Source organism: Myotis yumanensis, unplaced genomic scaffold, assembly GCF_028538775.1.
Source record: "Myotis yumanensis isolate MYYU_CA2020_CCGP unplaced genomic scaffold, mMyoYum1.0.hap1 SCAF_1, whole genome shotgun sequence".
Taxonomy (NCBI): domain Eukaryota; kingdom Metazoa; phylum Chordata; class Mammalia; order Chiroptera; family Vespertilionidae; genus Myotis; species Myotis yumanensis.
The window spans coordinates 144,819,074-144,841,050 of NW_027223752.1; the positions used below are offsets into that span (position 1 = coordinate 144,819,074).

Sequence of the window (21,977 nt, forward strand, 5' to 3'; positions counted from 1 at the left end):
AAAAGTTGAAAACAGACCTGACTTGGTAGCCAGAGTTTTTAATATGAAGCTGAATGCTCTTTTAAATGGTATCTGTAAATTCCATTTCTTTGGCAAAGTAATAGCTAAAATTCATGTCATTGAATTTCAGAAACTCGGACTGCCTCACACTCACATATTATTGACTAGAGGCCCGGTGCACAAAAATTTGTGCACTGGGGAGGGGGGGGCAGCGCGGCCTGTGCCCTCTTGCAGTCTGGGACCCCTCGGGAGATAAGGACCTGCTGGCTTAGGCCTGCTCCCGGGTAGCAGAGGGCAGGCCCAATCCCTAAGTGCAGCCCCAGGTCAGACTCAGAGCAGGGCTGATTGGGGAGTTGGGGCGCCGCCCTGTCATGCACAGAGCAGGGTGGATCGGGAGGTTGCGATGCCACCCTCAGTCACACTCAGGGTAGGGCCGATAGGGGGGTTGGGGTACCGCCCCCTGTCACACTCAAGGCAGGGTCGATGGGGAGGCTGCGGTGCCACCCCCTGTCACGCACAGAGCAGGGCCAATCAGGGAGTTGGGGCGCTGCCCCTTGTCACTCACAGAGCAGGGCCAATCAGGGGGTTGGGGCGCTGCACCCTGTCACACTCAGGGCAGGGTCAATGGGGAGGTTATGGCTCTACCCTGTCACACACAGAGCAAGGCCCGTGGAGGGGGGTTGGGGCACCACCCTCTATCACCCACAGAGCAGGGCCGATCAGGGGGTTGGTGTGCTGCACCCTGTCAAACACAGAACCGCAGGGCAATCAGGGGATTGGGGAGCTCCCCCCTATCAGGCACAGAGCAGGGCTGATCAGGGGGTTGGGGCGCCTACCCCTGTCATGAACAGAGCAGGGCAGATAGGGAGGTTGTGGTCCCGCTCCCTGTCACACACAGAGCCGCAGGGCGATCAGGGGGTTTGGGCGCTGCCCCCTGTCACACTGATCCCGGTGCCGGGAGCCTCGCTGCTCCACTGATCCTGGTGCCGGGAGGCATATTACCCTTTTACTATATAGAATAGAGGCCTGGTGCATGGGTGGGGGCCGGCTGGTTTGCCCTGAAGGGTGTCCTGGATCAGGGTGGGGGTCCCCACTGGGGTGCCTGGCCAGTCTGTGTGAGGGGCTGAGGGCCGTTTTCCGGCTGGCGAGTGACTGAAGCTCCCAACCACTCCTTCTTTTCTTTTTTTTTCTTTTTATTCTGGGCCAGCTTTAGCTCTGAGGCCTCAGTGCTGAAAACATCGATACAATGTTGCGGTCCGGGGCTGACTGAAAGCCGGTTTCTGGGGTTTTGTTTAGCTTCTATATTTGCAACATAGTACATAGTTGCTTAGAGTTGCAGCTGAGAGGCCGGCAAGTTAGGTGGGGAACGTTGGAGTCTGCAGTCACTGGAGCAAGCAAGCCTCCCTGCTAGCTTCAGTGCATGGTTGCCGGCCGCCATCTTGGCTGACAGTTAATTTGCATAAGGATATGCTGATTAGCCAATGGGAAGGGTAGCGGTCGTACGCTAATTACCATGTTTCTCTTTTATTAGTGTAGATATTAGATAGTGAGCCCAAATTACGTTCCTCTAATTAATTCCCTTTCAATGTGCACGAATTTCATGCACTGGGCTACTAGTATCTAATAATAGAGTTCTGCTACTAGTGATTAGTAGTCTGCCAAAGATACATAAAATAATCCTATATAATAAAAGGCTAATATGCAAATCAACCGAACGGTGGAACAACATTGCTATGACACATGCTGACCACTAGGAGGCAGACACTCAGTGCAGGAGCTGCCCCTTGGTGGCCAGTGTGCTCCCACAGGGGGAATGCTGCTCAGCCAGAAGTCCTGAGCTAGGTTCACGGCTGGTGAGTGCAGCAGTGGTGGCAGGAGCCTCTCCCGCCTCCATGGCAGTGCTAAGGATGTCCGACTGCCGGCTTGGGCTCACAGGGAGCCGGCCTAAGCCATCAGTCGGACATCCCCAAGGGCTCCCAGACTGTGAGAGGGCGCAGGCCAGGCTGAGGGGACACCCCTCCAAGTGCATAAATTTTGTGTACCGGGCCTCAAGTTTTTCAAATAATTAAAATATTAGCTTGTACCGTTACCATCTGGATTATTTCCTTAAAAGTATTAAAGGCTTTTAAATGTGTATATATCTCTTTTATTAGATTTTATACTTTACGCTAAAGAAGTTATATTTTAATGAATGTCAAAACTAAAAATATGTGGGACCAAGTCTGTCAGCAAGATCCAATAGTAGAAATAACCTGTGCATTCAGTTTACATAGGAGTGTGTGTGTGTGTGTGTGTGTGTATTTCTATGAAAGAGGCCAAATAATGAAAACTTTTAAGTGCTCAGACATATAAGTCACAGTTTAGGTTTATATACAGAATAATCTCTCAAGAAAATTTAGAAAACCCTGAAAATTTCCCATAAAATAACATCTGTTTTTTCTAATAGTTTTGTTGAGGTATAATTTACATAACAGAAAATTCACCCATCGTAAGTGTGTAATTCAATACTTTTAGTAAATTTATCGAATTGTGCAACCATCACTACAATCCTGTCTGAGAACATTTCTACCAACCTAAAATAATCTCTCATGCCATTTTCAATCAACCCTCATTCCCAGATTGTGACAACCACTACTCTTGAGTTCTTTCTTTTTATATTTGCCTTTTCTGAGCATTTCATATAAATGATATCGTACAACATGTAGTCTTTTTGAGTCTGACTTCATTTACTTAGCATGTTTTTGAGGTTCATCCAGGTTGTGGTTTATACTGGATGTCTCTTTTTATACTAAATTAGAGGCCCGGTGCACGAAATTCATGCATGGGAGAGGGGTCGTCCCTCAGCCCGGCCTGCACCCTCTTGCAATCCGGGACTTTTCGGGGAATGTCCGACTGCCTGTTTAGGCCCGCAGATCGGGCAGTTGGACATCCCTCTTGCAATCTGGAATCGCTGGCTCCTAACTGCTCACCTGCCTGCATGATCGCCTCTAACCACTCACCTGCCTGCCTGATTGCCCCTAACAGCTCTCTGGGGGGAGGGGCCAACTGGGACTAGGGGCCGTGGTCGTTCCACCATTTCAGTCACTGAGCTTTTATTATATAGGATTAGAGGCCTATGTGCACAAAAATTTGTGCACTCAGGGGGGTCCCTCAGCCTGACCTGTGCCCTCTTGCAGTCTGGGACCCCTCAGGGGATAACCACCTGCTGGCTTAGGCCCGATCCCCCAGGAAGCGCGGGCCTAAGCTGGCAGTCAGACATCCCTCTGGCAGCCCAGGAGCCCTCAGGGGATGTCCACTTGCCAGCGGGGAGCAGGCCTAAGCTGCAGTCGGACATCCTTAGTGCTGCTGAGGCGGGAGAGGCTCCCACCACCACCGCTGTACTGGCAGCCGTCAGCCTGGCTTGTGGCTGAGCAGAGCTCCCCTTGTGGGAGCGCACTGACCACCAGGGGGCAGCTCCTGCATTGAGCATCTGCCCTCTGGTGGTCAGTGTGTGTCATAGTTACCAGTCATTCACAGTCGTTCTGCTGTTAGGGTCAATTTGCATATTGCCCTTTTATTATAGAGGAGTGCCTGGCCAGCCTGGGTGAGGGGCTGATGGCTGTTTGCAGGCTGGCCACAGCCCCTTCAGGGTAGGGCTCCCTGCTGGGTGCCTGGCCACCCTGGGTGAGGGGCTGAGGGCCGTTTTCAGACTGGCCACAGCCCCTTTAGGGTGGGGGGGTCCTGCTGGGGTGCCTGGCCAGTCAGGGTGAGTGGCTGATGGCAGTTTTCAGGCTGGCTAAGCCCCCCGCAGTGGGGACCCTCACCCCATGAGGGTGTGGCCAGCCTGGGTGAGGGGCTGATGGCTGTTTGCAGGGTGGCCACAACCCCTAGCCACCCAAGCTCCCAGAGGAGGCTGGCTGGAAGCAGGTATCTGGGATTTGTTTATCTTCTATAATTGAAACTTTGTTGCCCTTAGCGGAGGCCACAGTCAGCTCAGGGCTGGCGGGAAGCTTGGCTTCCTCTATCACTGGGGCAACCAAGCCTTCTGCTTGCTCTAGCTCCGTGGCTGCTGGCCACCATCTTGGTTGGATTATTTTGCATATAGTTGCTCTGATTGGCTGGTGGGTGTGGCTTAGGGGATAGCGAAGGTACAGTCAATTAGCATCTTTGTCTTTTATTAGTGTAGATATTAAATGGAATTCCATTACACGGATATACCACTTTTTGTTTATCCATCTATTGACTGCTGGGTATCTGAACTGTTTCCAATTTTTGGTTATTATAAATAATGCTTCATGAACATTCATATACAAATCCATGTGTGGACACAAATTTTCACCTTTGCCTTAAGACACTATAGGTACCTAGGAGGAACTGCTGGGGTGAATGCTAAGTTTATTTTACTTTATTTAAAAAAGAAACTGCCACACTTTTCACATTGCCCCCTGTTTTTCTGTATCCTCACCAATGATCTTCTCTGCCCATTATTTTTATAACAAGCATCCTGGTAGTGTGAGATGTTATCTATCTTCTTATGGCTTTAATTTTCATTTCTTTAATGCCTAATACTGTTGAGTATCTTTTCATGTAGTTATTAGCCATTTTTACATCTTCCTGGATGAAATGTCTATAGTTTTTCAGATTCCCTTTATTAGGTTTAGGAAATTACCCTCTATCCCTAGTTTGTTGAGTTTTTATCATGAATGGATGTTCAATTCTTTCAAATGTCTTTTTCTGTCTGAGATGATCATGTGATTTTTGCCTTTGATTCTATTAACATGGTGTATTACAATAATTGATTTTCAGATGTCAAACCGACCTTGAACTCCTGGAACAAATCCTACTATATCATGGCGTTTAATCCATTTTATATGTTGGTGGATTCAATTAGCTAACATTTTTGCTGAAAATTTTACTTTTAGATTCATGAGGGTCATTGGCCTGTAGTCTTCTTTTCTTATGACATCTTTGGCTTGGGTTATCAGGGTAATACTTCATAGAATGAGCTGAAAAGTATTCTCTACCCTCTTCTTTGATTTCCTGGAAGTTTGTGAAAGACTATAATAATATCTTTAAATATTTGATAGGTTTCACCAATTAAGCCATCTTTTCTTTGTGGAAAGATTTTAAATTACTAATTCAATTTACTTGCTTGTTAGGTCTATTCAGATTTTCCATTGAAACAGTTTTGGTAAACGGACTATATTACTCCATCCAAGTTGCCCAATTTGTTGGCAAAGTTCATCAAAATATTCTTTCATAATCTTTTAAATTTCTGTAGGGTTGGTAGAGACACTTCCTCTTTCATTCCTGAGGTTGGTAATTTATGTCCCCTTCTTTTTTTCTTGATCAGCCAAGGTAACAGTTTATCAATTTTGTTGATCTTTTCAAAGGGCAAACAAACTTTTGGTTTATTGCTTTTTCTATTGCTTTTCTGTCTTATATTTCATTAATTTCTGCTCTAATCTTTATTTCTTTCCTTTTGCTTTTTTCCCCCCTTACTATCTTAAGCTTAATGTTATTCATTTGAAATCTTCCTTCTTTGCAAATATAGGTTTCTAAGGTATACATTCCACCTAAGTGCTGCTTTAATTGTATCCCAAAATGGTGATATGTTCTGTTTTCATTTTCATTGAGTTCAAAATATTTCTTAATTTTCCTTGTAATCTTTTTTTTTCTTGGACCCATAGGTTTTTCAGAAATGTGTTAAGTTCCAAATATTTGGCAATTTCCCAAATATGTTTTTACTGTTGATTCCTAAGGTTAGAGAACATAAACATACTTCGTATTATTATTTGTTTAAAATATATTTTATTGATTTTTACAGAGAGGAAGGGAGAGGAATAGAGAGTTAGAAACATCGATGAGAGAGAAACATCGATCAGCTGCCTCCTGCACACCTCCTTATTGGGGATGTGCCCGCAACAAAGGTACATGCCCTTGACGGAAATTGAACCCCGGACTTTTCAGTCCACAGGCTGACGCTCTATCCACTGAGCCAAACCAGTTAGGGCACTTCGTATTATTTTAATTATTTTAAATTTAGAGGCTTGGTTTATGGCCTAGCATATAATTATTCTGAGAATGTGCTGTGTGAGCTTTAAGAAAAGTCTTCTTTTGTTGTTTGGTGGTGTGTGCTATAGATGTCAATCTGATCAAGTAGGTTAATAGTTTGTTCTGGTCTTCTATATTCTTGTTGATTTTCAGTATAGGTATTCTATCAGTTATTGACAGTAGGGTATTAAATTATTATTATTGATTATTTTTCCTTTCAATTCTGTAAGTTTGTGCTTCAAGTATCTTTATTTTATTTTTCAAATATAGTTTACATTCAATATTATTTTGTACTAGAGGCCTGGTGCACGACATTCATGCACTGGGAAAGGGGTCCCTCAGCCCGGCCTGTGCCCTCTCACAGTCCGGGACCCTTTGGGGGATGTCCACCTGCCGGCTTAGACCTGCTCCCCAAAGGGTCCTTAGCACATCTGCCTAAGCCGGCAGGCAGACATCCCCCGAGGGGTCCTTAGCACTGCCGCAGAGGTGGGAGAGGCTCCTGCCACTGCCGCTGCCGCTGCACTCTCCAGCCATGAGCCCGGCTTCTGGCTGAGCGGCGCTCCCCTTGTGGGAGCACAATGACCACTAGGGGCAGCTCCTGCATTGAGCATCTGCCCCCTGGAGGTCATAGCAACCAGTCCTTCTGCTGTTCGGTCGATTTGCATATTAGGGTTTATTATATAGGATTTGTTTCAGGTATACAGCACAGTGGTTAGACATACTCTACAAAGTATTCCCCTGATATTTCAATTACCCAACTGACACCAGCTATAGTTATTACAATATTATTGACTATACAGTATTTTCTATGCCGTACTTTATATGCCCATGATTATTTTGTAACCACTGCGTTGTTCCTCTCCACAGAAATCTTTAGCAAAAGGTAAAATATTTAAATGATCTAAAGAGAAAGCATATTGCTTCATGTATCTTAAAGTCCTGTTGTGAGATGTGTATGCTTATAATTGTTATATATACCTGATGAATTATCCTTTTTAATTACAATGAAATGTCCCTCATTGTCTATAATAAATACTTTTAGTCTTAGTCTATTTTGCCTAATATGAGTATAGGCATTCCAGCTTTCTTGGGAGTGCTGCCTGCAAAGTATTATATACTTTTCCATAATTTTATATTCAATCTATTTGTGTCTTTAAATCTAAAGTATGTCTCTTATAGAAAGCATATATTTGTATCTGTTTGTTTTTTAATCCAGCCTGGCATTATCTACCCTTTTATTGGAATGTTTAATCCAGTCATATTTAATTTAGTTACTGATATGACCAGATTTACATCTGCCATTGTTGTTTTCTATATATCTCATGTCTTTCTTCAGCTCTGTTCCTCCTTTACTGTCTCCCTTTTAGTTAAATAAATATGTCATATATGTCATAGTGTTCCATTTTACTTCCTTTGTTAGAATTTCTACTATATAACATTTTGAGTTATTTTCTTAGTGGTTGTTCTAAGAATTATAATATATATCTTAACTTATCAATATCTACTTCAGCTGAATATTAATCTATTCTAGAAAAATATAGAAACATTGCTTCATTATAGTTCCATTTCTTGGCCCTTTATTTGTGTAATTATTATAATATAGAGTAATCTTTGTGTTATAAGCACAATAGTTTTATGTAATTGTTTTTAATCAGTTAAGAGAAAAAAGATTGAAAATATATTTACCATTTATATGCATATGTGTGTGTGTGTGTGTATATATATATATATATATATATATATATATATATCTACACTAATAAAAGAGAAACATGGTAATTGGCGTACGACCGCTACCCTTCCCATTGGCTAATCAGCGTATCCTTATGCAAATTAACTGTCAGCCAAGATGGCGGCCGGCAGCCATGCACTGAAGCGAGCATGAGGCTTGCTTCCTCCAGGAACTGCAGACTCCAACGTTCCCCGCCTCACTTGCCGGACTCTCAACTGCAACTCTAAGCAACTATTACTATGTTGCAAATAAGAAGCTAAACAAAACCAGCTTTCAGTCAGCCCCGGACCGCAACATTGTATCGATGTTTTCAGCAGCGAGGCCTCAGAGCTAAAGCTGGCCCAGAATAAAAAAAAAAAAAAAAAAAGAAAACAAGGAGCGGTTGGGAGCTTTTAGTCAACTGCCAGTGGGAAAACAGCCCTCAGCCCCTCAGTCAGCCTGGCCAGGAACCCCAGTGGGGACCCCCACCCTGATCCAGGACACCCTTCAGGGCAAACCAGCCGGCCCCGACCCTTGCACCAGGCCTCTATTCTATATAGTGAAAGGGTAATATGCCTCCCAGCACCGGGATCATCAGAGCAGCGAGGCTCCCGGCACCGGGATCAGCGTGACAGGGGGCAGCGCCCAAACCCCCTGATCAGCGCTGCTCTGTGCCTGATAGGGGGGGAGCTCCCCAATCCCCCGATTGCCCTGCGGCTCTGTGTGTGACAGGGTGCAGCACACCAACCCCCTGATCGGCCCTGCTCTGTGTGTGACAGGGTAGAACCATAACCTCTCCATCGGCCCTGCCCTGAGTGTGACAGTGGCGGCGCCCCAACCCCGTGATTGGCCCTGCTCTGTGGGTGATAGAGGGTGGCGCCCCAACCCCCCTCCATGGGCCTTGCTCTGTATGTGACAGGGTAGAGCCATAACCTCCCCATTGGCCCTGCCCTGAGTGTGACAGGGTGCAGCGCCCCAACCCCCTGATCCGCCCTGCTCTGTGTGTGACAGGGGCCGGTGCCCCAACTCCCCTATCGGCCCTACTCTGTGAGTGACAGGGGGGAGCTCCTCAACCCCCTGATGGGCGCTGCTCTGTGAGTGACAGGGAGCAGCGCCCCAACCCCCTGATTGGCCCTGCTCTGTGAGTGACAGGGGGCAGTGCCCCAACCCCCTGATCGGCCCTGCTCTGTGCGTGACAGGGGTGGCACTGCAACCTCCCCATCGACCCTGCCTTGAGTGTAACAGGGGGCGGTGCCCCAACCCCCCAATCAGTCTACCCTGAGCGTGACTGAGGGTGGCATTGCAACCTCCCGATCCGCCCTGCTCTGTGCATGACGCGGCGGCGCCCCAACTCCCCAATCGGCCCTGCTCTGAGCCTGACCAGGGGCTGCACTTAGGGATTGGGCCTGCCCTCTGCCACCCGGGAGCAGGCCTAAGCCAGCAGGTCTTATCTCCCGAGGGGTCCCAGACTGTGAGAGGGCACAGGCCGGGCTGCCCCCCCCCCCCCCCCCAGTGCACAAATTTTTGTGCACCGGGCCTCTAGTATATATATATATATATATATATAACTGTGTGTATGTATATATATAATGTATATTCTCATTACCCTCTGGTTACATTTCATTTCAGCCTAAAGAATTTCTTTTGATAAAAATTCTCAGCAAAGTGGGAATAGAAGGTTCATACTTCAACATAATAAAAGCCTTATATGACAAACCTATAGCCAACATCATATTCAATGGGCAAAAACTAAACTCATTTCCCCTAAGAACAGGAACAAAACAGGGATGCCCACTTTCACCACTCCTGTTCGATATACTACTGGAAGTGCTAGCCATAGCGATCAGACAAGAAGAAGAAATAGAACGCATCCAAATTGGAAAAGAAGTAAAACTGTCCTTATTCGCAGATGACATGATACTGTACATAGAAAACCCTAAAGACTCCATCAAACAACTACTAGACCTAATTAATGAATTTGGCAATGTAGCAGGATACAAAATTAACACCCCGAAATCTATGGCCTTTTTATACACCAATATGGAACTCACAAAAAGAGAAACTAAAAAAGCAACCTCATTTACCATTGCACCAAAAAAATTAAGATACCTAGGAATAAACTTAACTAAGGAGGTAAAACACCTGTAGTAGGAAAACTACAGTACATTGAAAAAAGAGATAGAGGAAGACATAAACAAATGGAAGAACATACCATGTTCATGGATTGGTAGAATCAACATCATTAAAATGTCCATACTACCCAAAGCAATCTACAGATTTAATGCAATCCCCATTAAAATACCAATAGCATATTTCAAAGATCTAGAACAAACTCTCCAAAAATTCATCTGGAATAAAAAAAGACTCCGAATAGCCACAGCAATCCTGAGAAAGAAGAACAGAGTTGGAGGGATCACAATACCAGATATCAAGCTACATTACCAGGCTACAGTTCTCAAAACTGCCTGGTACTGGCACAAGAACAGATAGACCAATGGAACAGAACAGAGAACCCAAAAATCAACTCAAGCCATTATGCTCAATTAATATTTGACAAAGGAGACAAGAGCATACAATGGAGTCAAGACAGTCTCTTCAATAAATGGTGCTGGGAAATTTGGTCAGATACATGCAAAAAAATGAAAGTAGATCACCAACTTACACCAGACACAAAAACAAACTCAAAATGGACTAAAGGACTTAAATGTAAGACAGGGAACCATAAAAATCCTACAAGACTCCATAGGCAGCAAAATAGAGACATATGCCGTAGCAATATCTTTACCAACACAGCTCCTAGGGCAGTGGAGGCTAAGGAGAAAATAAACAAATGGGATTACATCAAAATAAAAAGCTTCTGCACAGCAAAAGAAACCATCAACAAAACAATAAGAAAGCCCACTGCATGGGAGAACATATTTGCCAATGCTATTTCAGATAAGGGTTTAATCTCCAAAATTTACAGAGAACTTATACAACTTAACAAAAGGAAGATAAACGATCCAATAAAAAAATGAGCAAAGGACCTAAATAAACACTTTTTGAAAGAGGACATACAGAAAGCCGAGAGACATATGAAAACATGCTCAAAGTCACTAATCATCTGAGAGATGGATATCAAAAAAAAAAAAAAAGAGATACCATCTCATACCTGTCAGAATGGCTATCATCAACAAATCAACAAACAACGAGTACTGGCAAGGATGTGGAGGATGTGGAGAAAAAGGAACACTCGTGCACTGCTGGTGGGAATGCAGACTGGTGTAGCCACTGTGGAAGACAGTATGGAGTTTCCTCAAAATTTGAAAAATGGAACTCCTATTTGACCCAGTAATCCCACTTCTAGGAATATATCCCAAGAAAACAGAAACACCAATCAGAAAGGATATATGCACCCCTATGTTCATAGCAGCACAATTTACAATGGCTAAGATTTGGAAACAACCTAAGTGCCCATCAGCAGATTAGTGGATTAAAAAATTGTGGTACATCTACACAATGGAATACTATGCTGTTATAAAAAGGAAGGAATTCTTACCATTTGCAACAGCATGGATGGAACTGGAGAGCATTATGCTAAGCAAAATAAGCCAGTCAGAGAAAGATAAATATTACGTGATCTAACTCATATGTGGGATATAATTATCAACATAATTTGATGAACAAAAATAGATCCAGAGACAAGTGGCAGGGCAGATGGGGGTAGGAGGGTTAGAGAGCAACCAAAGGACTTGTATGCATGCATATTAGCATAACCAATGGACACAGACACTGGGGTGATGGGGGCTTACCCAGGGTGGGAATGGCTGTGGGCGGCGGGGGGTGGGGGTGGGGAGTAGGTGTCAACCGGGGGAAAAAGAAGGCATATGTAAAACTATAAATAAAAAAAGAACTTCTTTTAAGGCAAATCTACTAGCAACAAATTCCTTTCATCTTTGTTAATCTGGAAATGTCTTTATTTTTATAATTTTGATGCATATAAACTATTTGGTTAAGTTTTCTTCTACTTTCAGCACTTTGAATATGCCATCGCACTGTTTTCAGGCCTCTATTGTTTCTGATGAGAAGTTAGCTATTAAACATATTGTTGTCATCCTGTTTGTGACTTTATAAATTCTACTTTCAAGATTTTCTCTTTATTTTTAATTTCTTTAGGTATGGATATCTTTGGGTTGATTTTACTAAGAGTCTGTTGAGCTTCTTGAATGTGTAATTTTTTTTTTCTCATCAAATTTAGTAGGTTTGGGGACATTATTTCTTCAACTGCCTTGCCTCTCTTTCTTTCTCCTTCTGGGATGTTCACTACACATTAGTTGATATGTCTGATGATGTCTTTGAGTCTCTATTTTTCCTCATTCTTTTTTACTTTCTTCTTTACAAACAGAGTAATTTCTACTAAGCTATCTTCCATTTCACTCGTTCTTCTGTCATTTCAAATCAGCTGTTGATTAATTTCATCTAGAGAATTTTTCATTTCACTTACTGTATTTTCAACTCCAGAATTTCTAGTTGTTTTATTTTTCAAATTTCTATCTCTTTGTTGATATTTTCTATTTGTCAAGTTAGTTATTATTCTTTTCCTTAAACATGATTTCCTTTATTTCTTTGCACATATTTATAGCATCATCTTTGAAATTTTGCCTGCTAATTACATCAATGCTCCAACATTTTGGGCCAGAAAAATTTCCACTTTTTAAAAAATATATATATTTGTATTGATTTCAGAGAGGAAGAGAGAGGGTGAGAGAGATAGAAACATCAATGATAAGAGAGAATCATTGATTGGCTGCCTCCTGCACACCCCTTACTGGGGATCGAGCCCGCAACCCAGGCATGTGCCCTTGACTGCAATCGAACCTGGGACCCTTCAGTTTGCAGGCTGATGCTCTATTCACTGAGCCAAACCAGCTTAAGGCAAAATTTCCACTTTTTGATGATGGGTCTATGTCAGTTGGGAAACATTTTCGAAGTTTAGGTATTTTATAAGCCTTTTGAGGCTCTTATTTATGTTGGACCCTCTTGTGTCTCATCTGCACATGCCTAAGGCCTCATTTCGGCCAGGAACGTATGAATAGCTAGGGCCCTCTCTATTCCCTCCTGAGTGTGAATGCAGCCTTGTGTACATCCATAGCCTTCCAGATCATAATGGATATGTACGGATCTTATCAAGGCCCATAACTACTGTCATGTCTTCTGGATCTCTGTTAATTCTCTGAGTACTCTGCTGGGTTATTGCTTCCCCTATCCAAAATTACAACCTTAGGCAGGCAGAGATCTTGGCCTTCCCCATTTGTTTGTCACTGAGAGCACTAGTACTTCTGAAAACATCCAGGGGCAAAAGATTTTCCATGTTTCATTCCAAATCAAGTCAGCTCCTTCCAGCAGTGAAACTACTGGTTCTCACAGCTTGTCCTATCATGGTAGAACTCCTCACAGATGGATCTAGAAGGAGAGATGGGTACAATCCAGGCAAAAATGCCACAGACGCCTTCTTACCTTTAAAAAAAAAATTTTATTGATTGATTTTTAGAGAGAGAGGAAAGGAGGAAGGAAGAGAGACAGAGAGAGAGATTGTGGAATCTAATAAACACAATGAATTGACCAACAAAATAAGACCCGAAGCAGGGAGGCATGGAACAGACTGACATATTTCGATGTGGGGTTGGGGGGACAAGAAGAGATAAACCAAAGAACTTATATACTTATATGCATAGCCCATGGACATGGGCAATAGAGTGGTGAAGACCTGGGGTGTGTGTAGGGGTTGGGAGGAGGGGGGTAAAGAGAAGGGAAAGGGGAGGTATCTGTAAATACTATCAACAATAAAAAAATATCTTGAGAGAGAGAGAGAGAGAGAGAGAGAGAGAGAGAGAAAGAAAGAAAGAAAAAAAGAAAGAAAGAAAGAAGGAAAGAAAGAGATTTGTTGTTTCACTTATTTATGCATTCATTGGTAGATTCTTGATGTGCCCTGAGTGGGGATCAAACCTCAAACCTTGGCATATTGGACAACACTCTAACCAAGTGAGCTACCTGGCCAGGGCCAGACACCTACTTATCTTATCTGAAGTTCACTAGCTTATTTCTTAATAAATGCTTCTCAATTCATCTATGCCAGTAATGGCGAACCTATGACATGCGTGTCAGAGGTGACAAGTGAACTCATTTATTTTTCCTTGTTAAATGGCACTTAAATATATAAAATAAATATCAAAAATATAAGTCTTTGTTTTGCTATGGTTGCAAATATCAAAAAATTTCTATATGTGACATAGCACCAGAGTTAAGATAGGGTTTTTCAAAATGCTGACACACCGAGCTCAAAAAGTTCGCCATCACTGATCTATGCCTTTGGTCAGTTTTCATAGTCCTGAAATGGTTGCTTTTGACAATTTTGTCAAGTTTTATCATTATTTTTTTGAGAGCAGATTTGCTGAGCAACTTACTCTAGCATTCCAAAAGTCCTGCCTTCTCTTGCTCTCCTTCTACATCTTCCAAAACAATGGTCTCCAAATATTTTTGATCATATGACCTATCAGTAAAAGCATTTTAACTTTTGTATTTGTATTTAAATTTTATGTATTTATTTATTCATTAACTGGTATGAGTCTATTACTATATGGAATATTATCTATCTCTTTCTATATATATAAATAAAAAGAGGTAATATGCAAATTAGCCGGGACACCGTAACAGTCACACCCGGCTCAGGAGGAGGCTGCGCACGCAGATGGGCAGGAGGGGACTGCGTGCCGCCCCCAGCCCCAGCGGCCGAGGTGCGGCTGGGGCTGGGGGCAGGCCCGGAGTGGAGACACAACACACAGGGGGGCCTGCCCCCGCTGGGAGACAGCACGCCAGCAGTCCTGCCTCTGCATGTGAGCTGCAGAGGAAACACCTTTTCTGACCGTTCACTGGCTAAGCTGTCTGTATGCCACTTGCAGTGTTCTTGGTAACTTGGGTAATAAGAATCCAAGAAGGTGATCTAGGGTTTTTCCACCTCACTCCTGGAGGAAAAAACAAAGGTCCACTGCTGGAGGGGCTAAGAAATGTCATATCCTGCCCTAGACAGTTTGGCTCAGTGGATAGAGCCTTGGCCTGCAGACCACAGGGTCCAGGTTCGATTATGATCAAGAGCATGTACCTAGGTTGCAGGCTCCTCCCTGGCTGGGGCCCAGGTCAGGGCTCATGCAGGAGGCAACCAATCAAACTGTCCCTCTCACATTGATGTTTCTCTCAGTCTTTCCCTCTCTCTTCCACGCTCTCTAAAAATCAATGGAAAAATATCCTCAGGTGAGGATAAAAGAAAAAGAAAGAAAGAAATGTCATATCCTATGAAAGAGACATCTTGAAAATGCCTAAAGAAAGTTGTCATTTTTTCGTGGTGATGGGCCTGTTGTCTGTGTTGATGAAAACACCTTGGGGAGAGAACCAAGATGGCGGCATAAGGTACAGCCCTGTGCGTGCTGCCTCCCACAACATTGAAACTACCAACTATAAGACAAAACAGCTATCATCCAGAACCATGGGAAAGTTGGCCCAGTGGAAGTTCTACAACTGGAAGGAAAGAAAGAAGAGCATTGAGACTGAGTAGGAGGTGCAGAGACGCTAAGAACAGAGGTACAGCGCGCGCGCCTGGCGGGCTGCAACTGGATGCGCGGTTTTTTTCAATCGGAAGGGGATACAAGCTCTCGAATCCACTGAGCTTGTTTGGGGCGGGATTCTGAGGTCCCAGACCCCTACGGGGAGAGGCGAGAGGCGGGACTGTCTTGCAGAGGGTCGGAGAGCGAGGGTGGCTTTCTCTCGGAGCTGCTCATCGGCACTCGGCACTCGGAGATGTGGAGACGCGGAGACATGGAGTCTCGGAGAGGCAAGGAGTCGAGGAGGCGAGGAGTCGCAGAGACGCTGACGACAACCATTGCTGTTTGCTCCACCCTGGTGATACTCAATTTACATCCCCACCCAAGCTGTGCCAGAGGCACAAAAGGAACCACCTGCGCTTTTGCAGCCTAACCCAACAAACTACAGATTTCAACTCCTCACATCCATAGGGACACACTCAAGAAGCAGAATCAGGTTCGGAGGAAGCCGGAGCCGGACCTGGCTGGGCCGGCGACATGGAACTGCTGTAACAGCAAACGCACAAGCAGGTCCACCAGACCCAGTCTCACATGGGACGCCGGGAGAGGGCAGACAAGCAGTCTGTGCACTTAGTAGAAAACGAAATCCAAGCAAGCATTCCAGATATTCAGCCAGCTAGAACGCCTGGAGATTTTGTCCAGCAAGGAGCCTCCCAACAAAAGACAGAATGCCAAACTACGTGTTGACCAGTTAAAGCAGGGGTCCTCAAACTACGGCCCGCGGGCCACATGCAAATACAAATATTGTATTTGTTCCCGTTTTGTTTTTTTACTTCAAAATAAGATATGTGCAGTGTGCATAGGAATTTGTTCATAGTTTTTTTTTTAAACTATAGTCCGGCCCTCCAACGGTCTGAGGGACAGTGAACTGGCCCCCTGTTTAAAAAGTTTGAGGACCCCTGAGTTAAAGTATGATGTCCAGCACCTGCAGACTGCCCTCAGAAACTTACAGCATCGGCGATACGCAAGGGAGCAGCATGAGAGACAGCGAGAGGATCTTCTGTCTCGCACCTTCACCCCCAACGTGGGATGTGGCGCCCCCTGCGAGGCTGCGTGAGGCTGCGACGGCCCCTGCAAGCCTGCTACGGCCCCTGGGAAGCCGGCGGAACCGCGCAAGCTGCACAGACAGCTTCGTCGACAGCCGAGAACCAGCTCGCAGCCCCATGCACAACTATCACCCGAAGGGCGAGAGGGGCGAGAGCAGCTATAGTGTTGCTTTCTCCTCACTTTTGGTCGTGAAATCCTCATTTTAAACATAAGAGGATACATTATTTTAAAAAGCCGTTATGTGGCTCCGTACCCTTTCTGAGTAGAGCATAAACAAGTTCCGAGCACAGGAACACAGTGCGGATGGAAATAGCTACATTTTCCATGTGTATGACCTTTGACCCGGCTACAAAAAGCATACACCTATGGATGAGGACAGTGTGGGGGGGGGGGGTTATAAGGGCAGAGGGTGGGGTGGTAACTGGGTGGAGGGGAGCTATGGGGGGAAAAAAGGGGAACAACTGTAATAACAAAGATTTTATCTGAACAATAAAGATTTATTAAAAAAAACACACACACCTTGGTGGCTGTGGCAGCTGGCAGTGGCAGCAGCAGCGGGGTGATGGGGGTGGCGCCTTCCCCTGATTAGCTTGTAGCCTCCTGCAGAGGGGGGCCAGACTACGGCTGTCAGGACATCTCCTGAGGGCTCCCAGACTGTGAGAGGGGGCAGGCTGGACTGATGGACCTCCCTCCCCAGTGCACAAATTTCATGCACCAGGCCTCTAGTAATACATATGAAAATATAAATTTTTAAGGATGAAATAAATATACGTGAATATTTAGCATTTTCTTCCTGAATCCAACAATTATCTTTTGCACCACTGGGCAATACAAGTACCTGCTTCACCACTTTGGCATTCAATGCTCTAAACCAGAAGTCTAAAGCACAGACAGTTCGCAGGTCATAGTTGGCCAACCCCTGCAATAAGCCAGTGCTATGCAATAAAAATATAATGGGAGCCACATGTGTAACTTTATATTTTCTAGTAGCAACATTTAAAAAGGGAGAAAAGCATGTAAAATTGATTTTAATAATATATTTCATTTAAACAATATATCAAGATTGTCTTTTCAACATGTAATCAATATTTAAAAGTATTAAGATATTTTCTGCACTACTTTTTAAATATTAAGTCTTCTGTATATTTTATGCTTACAGCACATCTCAATTCTAAGCTAAATTTGTGATGGTTAAATGAAATGTAGTCATGTCCAAATAATAAAGATGTATCTAATGGGAAAATATTTTATACTTATTCAGTTTTAAACTTTAATTTTAAGTTAATTAAAATAAAATGTAAAATTCATGTGCTTAGTCTAACTGGCCACATTTCAAGAAGTCTATAGTCATTTGTGGCTAGTGGCTACAGTGCTGGACAGCACAACTCTAAAATATAAGAACTGTGAGGATTTAGAATTATAAATAGCCTATATTGTTGCTGGTTGTTCAGTAGTATCTACAATACTGAGTTAAAGATATAGAGTATATATAAGAGCATGCAGAGAGGTAATACAAAGATTAGAAGCTCAAACTGTGGTCTTTTCTTGGCAGGGATACCCTGGTGTTTGTTTACCAGAATTATATCCACAGCTGATTGAAACTATATTTACAACCACTTTTTTAAATCCTCACCTGAGGATATGTTTTGTTTTGTTTTTTAAAATAGATTCTATTGATTTTTTACAGAGAGGAAGGGGGAGGGATAGAGAGAGTTAAAAACATCGATCAGCTGCCTCCTGCACACCCTCTCTGGGGATGTGCCTGCAACCAAGGTACATGCCCTTGACTGGAATCGAACCTGGGACCCTTCAGTCCGCAGGCCGAAACTCTATCCACTGAGCCAAACCAGCTAGAGCTTGAGGCTATGTTTTTATTGATTTTAGGGAGAGAGAGGAAGGAAGAGGGAGGGAGAGAAACATCGACCAGTTGCCTCCCGTATGCACCCAATCAGGGCTTGAACCTGCAACTTGAGCATGTGCCCCAACTAGGAATTGAACTCATGACCCTTCAGTGCACAGGACAATGCTCCAACCAACTGAGCCACACCGACCAGGGCACAACCAATTTTGTTCAACATAGACCATAAAGTTGGTACTTCATTTGACCCAGGCTATTAATTTTTCAAGTTATTAAAATTCATTTAAATAATTATGTGAAATTATTTGGTAATATTTTTTAAATGACAAAATAAACACACGGGTGTTTTTAGTCTTAAGTTTTTGTCTTATTTAATTCCCCACTAATAATTTTAAATAGGTTATGAGTTAAAAGCAATTTAAAATATCCATACAGCCCAGGCCGGTTTGGCTCAGTGGATAGAGCATCAGCTTGCAGACTGAAGGGTCACGGGTTTGATTCCAGTGAAGAGCACGTACCTCAGTTGCAGTTTTGATCCCTGGGTCTCCAGTCAGGGAGTGTGCATAAGGCAACCAAATTGATGTGTCTCCCTGTTTCTCCCCCTCCCTTCCACTCTCTCTAAAAATCAATGGAAAAATATCCTTGGGTGAGGATTAACTACAACAAAAATCCACACAGTTTATCTCATAAATATAAAGATGTTAGTTATCCAATTGTGATTTTATTATATAACATTCTTCTTTCCAAAATAACAGAATTTACATGGATATATATCAATAATGTTAACAGAACTCTAAATGAAACGGTCACCCCTAAATAAAATTACACCAATCCCACAATTCAAACTGTTATCATTAGATCATGTTACTATCTCGCCTTTGTGCAAACATATAATTCCTACAAAATTATAATTAATGTGGCTTTTCACTTACATTACAAGTAATGTAAGTGAAAATTTCACATTTGGTTTTTCCTTGTAAGTACTTTTCCATGTTGCTTTATACATTTCACAAATACTGTTAATGATTACATAACACTCCAAGAATACGTTATAATTTACTCAAACATTCTATTATAATTTGATTGCTTCCAGTTTTTTACTATTATTAGCAATGTTTTAAAAAGAACTAAAGAATTAACAAATATGAAAAACAGTTATCATAACTTCATAGCATAATCTAGATAGCTGAGCACATTCTGTCACAAAAACAAAGGTTAGAAACATTACAGCAAAGAACTGCTGCAGATATAGAGTTATCCATGTTAGAAAAGCAACAATGATTGTAAGTGAAATATCTTTTCAAAGATCATTATACCACTGTTATCTTCTACCTTTATTATTTTTTTAATTTATCTTTATTGTTGAAAGTATTAGACATGTCCCCTTTTTCTTTCTCATTGACCTCCTCCACCCCTCACCTGCCCACCTCCCAAGACCTTCACCACACTATTGTCTATGTCCATGGGTTATGCATATATGCATGTAAGTTATTTGGTTAATCTCTACCCACTTCCCCCACTCCTGCCTTCCCTCTGAAATTTGTCAGTCTGTTCCATGCTTCTTTGTCTTTGGATCTATTTTATTCAACAGTTTATTTTGTTCATTATATTCCACATATGAGTGAGGTCATGTGATACTTATCTTTCTCTGACCGGCTTATTTCGCTTGGCATAATACTCTCCAGGTCCCTCCATGCTATCTCAAAGGGTAAGAGATCCTTCTTTTTTACTGCTGCAGAGTATTCCACGGTGTAAATGTATCATAGCATTTTATCCACTCATCTACTGATGGGCACTTGGGCTGTTTCCAGATCTTAGCTTTTGTAAATTGCACTGCTATGACCATAGGGGTGCATATATTCTTTCTGATCGGTGTATCGGATTTCTTAGTATATATTCCTAGAAGTGGGATCACTGGGTCAAATAGCAGTTCCATACTTAATTTTTAAAGGAAAATCCATACTATTTTCTATAGTGGCTGCACCAGTCTGCATTCCCATCAGCAGTGTATGAGGGTTCCCTTTTCTCCACATCCTCGCCAGCACTTGTCATCCATTTATTTGTTGATGGTAGCCATACTGACAAGTGTGAGGTGATATAATTTGCATCTCTCGGATGATTAGTGACTTTGAGCATTTTTTCATATGTCTCTTGGCCATCTATATGTCCACTTTGGAGAAGTGTCTATTTAGGTCCTTTGACCATTTTTTAATTGGATTGCTTGTCTTCCTTTTGTTAAGCTGTGTAAGTTCCTTATATATTTTGGAAATTAAACCCTTATCAGATGTATTTTGGCCAATATGTTCTTCCATGCAGTGGGCTCTCATATCATTTTGTTGATGGCTTCTTTTGCTGTGCAGAAGTTTTTTATTTTGATGTAGTCCTATTTGTTTGTTTTCTCCTTAATTTCCTTTGCCCTAGGACAGTGGTCGGCAAACTCATTAGTCAACAGAGCCAAATATCAACAGTACAACAATTGAAATTTCTTTTGAGAGCCAAATTTTTTAAACTTAAACTATATAGGTAGGTACATTGTTATTAGCTTAATTAATAATTTTGGATTGAATACTTAGTATTAACAACATGAGTTTAATACACTAATACATTTATGGAATGCCTATTATGTGTCTAAGGCTGGAGATAACATGACATCCTTCTGGAACTTACTTTCTAGTGAGGAAGATCAACTTTAAATAAATAAATAGTCACATCAAATAATTGCAGTTGTCATGAGTGCTAAGGAAGGAAATAAACAGTAAGCAAGAGAAGTTATTTAGTAAAGTTAGGCATTTAAACCCCTCTAAGCAGATAAGTTTCATTTTATAGTAATAAAGCCACCAACACAAAATAATTACAATTCTTAAATTGATGACAAAAATACCTGTAGGATTTGCAGCTGGTTGGAAAAATACAGGTAACTTTATGCTTCAAGTAGGTACTTTTGTCACCCGTGCGCGATTTGAGGACGCGACTAGCACTAACCACTGCACAATGAGACTGCTGACTGACTGGCTCACTCAACTTGTGCATGAATCTCGCGCGCCTTCCCCGTAATGCATCTCCCGTCGCCCGACCAACACCCCTCACTTCTTCAAAATAGACTCGCCCAGGCCAAAAACCGACTTCTGCGCATGGGCCACGAAGTTTCAATCGCACTGTACGTGCACGCCCGCATGTGGTATTTTGTGGGAGAGCCACACTGAAGGGGCCAAAGAGCCGCATGTGGCTCGCGAGCCACGGTTTGCAGACCACTGCCCTAGGAGATGTATCTGTAAACATATTGCTATGAGAGATGTCTGAGATTTTGCTGCCTATGGTTTCTTCTAGGCTTTTTATGGTTGCAGAACTTACATTTAAGTCTTTTATTCATTTTGAGTTTATTCTTGTGTATGGTGTAAGTTGGTGGTCTAGTTTCATTTTTTTTTTTTTTTTTTTGCGTGTATCTGTCCAACTTTCCCAACACCATTTACTGAAGAGACTGTCTTGACTCCACTGTATGCTCTTGCCTCCTTTGTCAAATAGAGTGTAATGCCTTAGGTCGATTTCTGGGGTCTCTGTTCTGTTCCATTGATCTATATACCTGTTCTTGTGCCAGTACCAGGCTGTTTTGATTATAGTGGCTTTGGAGTATAACTTGATATCCGGTATTGCGATCCCTCCAACTTTCTTCTTTCTCAAAATTGCTGTGGCTATT

At 42.8% G+C, this 21,977-nt stretch overlaps 1 protein-coding gene and 1 non-coding gene across 2 annotated transcripts in view; both read right to left on the reverse strand.

The window, feature by feature from the left end:
* DNAJC1 (DnaJ heat shock protein family (Hsp40) member C1) overlaps nucleotides 1-21,977 on the reverse strand; it is a 202,904-nt gene that overhangs the window by 165,233 nt on the left and 15,694 nt on the right. The gene's annotated exons all lie outside the window — the stretch shown is intronic.
* Nucleotides 6,840-6,954, reverse strand: LOC138999652 (U5 spliceosomal RNA). Its single transcript, XR_011469417.1, has one exon. It is a non-coding gene; the product is annotated as a U5 spliceosomal RNA (small nuclear RNA).